The sequence below is a fragment of the Rhincodon typus genome, chromosome 37 (assembly GCF_021869965.1).
Source record: "Rhincodon typus isolate 14 chromosome 37, sRhiTyp1.1, whole genome shotgun sequence".
Lineage (NCBI taxonomy): Eukaryota > Metazoa > Chordata > Chondrichthyes > Orectolobiformes > Rhincodontidae > Rhincodon > Rhincodon typus.
Window position 1 is genome coordinate 19009831 of NC_063368.1, and position 4721 is coordinate 19014551.

Sequence of the window (4721 nt, forward strand, 5' to 3'; positions counted from 1 at the left end):
GACACAGAGACACAGTCACAGAGTCACACAGTCATAGAGTCACAGAGACACAGAGACACAGAGACACAGGGTCACAGAGACATAGAGACACAACCACACAGTCACAGAGTCACAGAGACACAGAGTCACAGAGTCACAGAGTCACAGAGACACAGGGTCACAGGGTCACAGAGACATAGAGACACAGTCACAGAGACACAGAGTCACAGAGATACAGAGACATAGAATCACAGAGACACAGAGACATAGAGACACAGTCACAGAGTCACAGAGACACAGAGACACACAGTCACAGAGTCACAGAGATACAGAGACACAGGGTCACAGAGTAACAGAGACACAGATCCACAGTGACACAGAGATACAGAGTCACAGAGTCACACAGTCACAGAGATAGAGTCACAGAGACACAGAGTCACAGAGACAGAGAGAGACACAGAGACACAGAGACACAAAGACACAGGGTCACAGAGTCTCAGAGACACAGAGTCACAGAGACACAGAGATACAGAGATACAGAGACACAGAGACCCAGAGTCACAAAGTCACAGGGTCACAGAGACACAGAGATACAGAGACACAGAGAGCCAGAGTCACAAAGTCACAGAGACACAGAGACACAGAGATATAGAGACACAGAGACCCAGAGTCACAAAGTCACAGGGTCACAGAGACCCAGAGTCACAGAGTCACAGAGACACAAAGACACAGAGACCCAGAGTCACAGAGACACAGAGATACAGAGTCACAGAGACACCGAGACACAGAGATAGAGAGACACAGAGTCGCAAAGGCACAGAGACATAGAGACACAGTCACAGAGACACAGAGTCACAGAGACACAGAGATACAGAGTCACAGAGACACTGAGACACAGAGATAGAGAGACACAGAGTCGCAAAGGCACAGAGACATAGAGACACAGTCACAGAGTCACACAGACACAAAGAAAGAGAGTCACAGAAACACAGAGACACAAAGACACAGAGTCACAGAGTCATACAGTCACAGAGACACAGAGATACAGGGTCACAGAGACAGAGACACACAGAGTCACAGAGACATAGAGACACTGAGGCACAGAGTCATACAGTCACAGAGTAACAGAGTCACAGAGACACAGAGGCACAGATTAGCAGAGTCACAGAGTCATAGAGATGTACAGCATGGAAACAGACCCTTTGGTCAAATTCGTCCATGTCGACCAGATATCCTAAATTAATCTATTCCCATTTGCCAGCATTTGTCCCATATCCCTCTAAACCCTTCCTATTCATGTACCTATCCAGATGCCTTTTAAATGTTGTAATTGTACCCACATCATTCCATACATGCACCACCCACTGCTTGCAACAGTTGCCCTTCAGGTCCGTTTTAAATCTTTCCCCAGACTATTCAGCCTCTCCCTATAGTTCAACACCTCCAACCCCAGCAACATCTTTTTAATTTTTCTCTGAATCTTTTCAAGTTTCACAACATCCTTCCTGTAGCAGAGATACCAGAACTGAATGCAGTATTTCAAAAATAGCCTAACCAATGTCCTGTACAACCACAATATGACCTTCCAGCTCCTATACTCAATGCACTGACCAATAAAGGCAAGTGTACCAAACACTTTCTTCACTACCCTGTCTATCTGCGACTGCACTTTCAAGGAGCTATGGACCCCGAGGTCTCTGTTCGGCAACACTCCCCAGGACCTTACCATCAAGTGTATAAGTCCTGCTCTGATTTGCCTTTCCAAAATTCAACACCTCACATTTCTCCAAATTAAACTCCATCTGCCCCTCATCTGCCCATCTGCCTATCTGATCAAGATCCCATTGTACTCTCAGGTAATCTTCTTCACTGTCCACTACACCTCCAATTTTGGTGTCATCTACAAACTTACTACCCATCCTCCTGTATTCACATCCAAATCATTTATATAAATGACAAAAAGCAGTGGACCTAGCACTGATTCTTGCGGCACATCACTGGTCACAGGCATTCAGTCCGAGAAACAACCCTCCCCACCACCACTGTCTGTCTCCTACAGTCAAGCGAATTTTGTTTCCCAAATGTTTAGCTCCTTTTCAATTCTCCTTAACCCTGTTTGCCAAAGCTATCTCATGTTCACTTTTTACCCTCCTGATTTCCTTCTTGAGTATACCTCTGCTGCCCTTATACTCTTTAAGGGATTCACTCAATCTCAGCTGTATACCTGTCATATGCTTCCTTCTCTTCATAGACCAGAGCATCAATTTCTCTCGTCATCCAGCATTCCCTACACCTTCCAGCCTTGCCCTTCACACTGACCGGAACATACTGTCTCTGGGCTCTTGTTATCTCATTTTTCAAGGCCTCCCACTTTCCAACCATCCCTTTGCCTGTGAATAACCTCTCCTAATCAACTTTTGAAAGTTCTTGCCTAATACTGTCAAAACTGGCCTTACTCCAATTTAGACCTTTTAGATCAGGTCTATCCTTTTCAATTACTATTTTAAAGCTAATTGGATTATGATCACTGGCCTCAAAGTGCTCCCCACTGATAGCTCAGTCACCTGCCCTGCCTTATTTCCCAAGAGAGGGTCAAGTTTTGCTCCTTCTCTAGTAAGTTCATCCACATAGTAAATAAAAAAATTTTCTTATACACACTTAACAAATTCCATTCCATCCAAGCCCTCCCTTGCAATTATTTGCCCATTGAGGGTTTATCCAATTTCCTTATGCCATCAGCTTTTAGGTAGCCTGTTAATAACCTGCTGCTTTAAAAGAAAAACTCCCCTATCTATCTCTTTTCCTATTTTTTTGCCCGTTACCCCGGCTCCTGAGCACCCTGCCTGTGCAAACTGCTTCTCTTTCTTTGCAGTATCTTTTCCTGAGTTTGAAACATTTGCTCTAAGTAGAGTGGTTCCAGATTCTCCAATCTGACAGATTCCCATTTCCACCACCTCCATCCCCAGCTCTCAAGCTCAGAATGCCCACTTCGTGAAGCATAGCCACTGCTGTGATGTTGGAAATACAGCAGCTGATGCATGCACAGCAAGACCGCTCCCACTCAGTTGGCAAGAAATCACAAACAAGCTAGCTGTATACAACAAGAAAATAAGGGGAGGCAATGGCCTAGTGGTATTATTGATGAACTGTTAATGCAGAGACCCAGATAACATTCCAGACACCCGGGTTCAAATCCCATCATGGCAGATGGTGGAACTTGGATTCAATAAACATCTGGAATTAAGGATCTAGTGATGACCGTGAATCCATTGTTGATTGTCAGGGGAAAAATCCAATGGCTTGCTAATGTCCCTTTAGGGAAGGAAACTGCCATCCTTACCTGGTCTGGCCTACGTGTGACTCCAGACCCACAGCAATGTGGTTGTCTCTTAACTGCCCTCTGGGCAATTAGGGCTGGGCAATACATGCTGGCCTGGCCAGCAACACCCTCATCCTGTGAATGAATAAAGAAAGAAAAGCGAAATCTCCCAGATGGTGGAAATCTGAAACCAACACATAGAGTGCTGGAAAAACTCAGCAGGTCTGGTGGTGTCTGTGGAGAGAGAGAAACAGTTAATGTTTCAAGTCATCTTGAATCCTGGAGTCTTTGAGTACAAAACATTAACTCTGTTTTTCTCTCTCCACAGATGCTGAATTTCCCCAGCGCTCTCTGTGTTTGTACACACTGATGTTGGTTGAGAGGCAAATGTTGACCAGCCACTGGGGGGCACCCCATCTGTCCTTTACTAAATGGATCTGATGCATCCATGTAAGAAAGCAGACAGCGTTATGGTTATGGGGTCAGGTAGCTCAGTTGGCTGGATGTGGGTTTAATACCTGCACTGGCTGAGTTTGCTGTAAAGGCATGTCCCTTCAATTGAGGTGATTAATTTTTTTTAAGTTAAGGAATATGGGTGAAAGGCAGGTGTATGGAATTAGACCACAGCTCAGCCACAATCTCACTGAATGGTAGAATAGGCTCAAGGGGCTGAATGGCCTACTCTTGCTCCTCTGAGCTGTGGTGATCCTCAGGTTAAACTCACAACCAGTTGTCTCTGTCTATGGGAGAGCACCACTACGGTGACGGTACTATTTTATCCAGGCAAGGTGGCAGCAGACTAGGCCTCCTCTCAGGAGCTCGCCTGCTCCAACCTGCTTTTCTTTCCCCTTCTCTTCTCACACTTTTTCTCTCTTCCTTTCAGTTCTTTAGCCTTTAGAGCGCAGGTGTAGGGGCGACATCAGTGGCTGTGGGACGTGAGGTGGTGGGCTGCGGTCGGCAGCATCAAGGCTTCGTCGTTGTCCAGAACAGTACCGGAGCGGGTCACTGCGGCTGGTAACAGCAGTGGATCCTGGCAGTGGCTGGTGCCCATATGGCAGCAGTGGCGGTCAGTGAAGAGGCGGTGGCAGGGCAGTGCTCGGGGCCCAGGATTTGTGAGCGACAGTGACGCCTGGCATACCCGATGGAAATCAGCTGTGGTGAAGGTGACTGGCCAGCACAGCTGGGTCTTAGCCCACAGCAGGTGAAAGCATGCCCAGAGTGAGCCCTTTTGGGGAAAGCCCAGGTTGGAATATCCGTAGGCCCATGGCGTAAGAAAAGACTATAATGTTTGACTTTCAAACTTTATTTCTTTATTTTTCTATTTCTGTAACTAAGATTTTATACCTAAGATGGCGCTGTGTGTGGCAACATTGAACAGTTTTCTCTGTAATTTTCTACCCCTGTACTTGACAATAAACCTAAA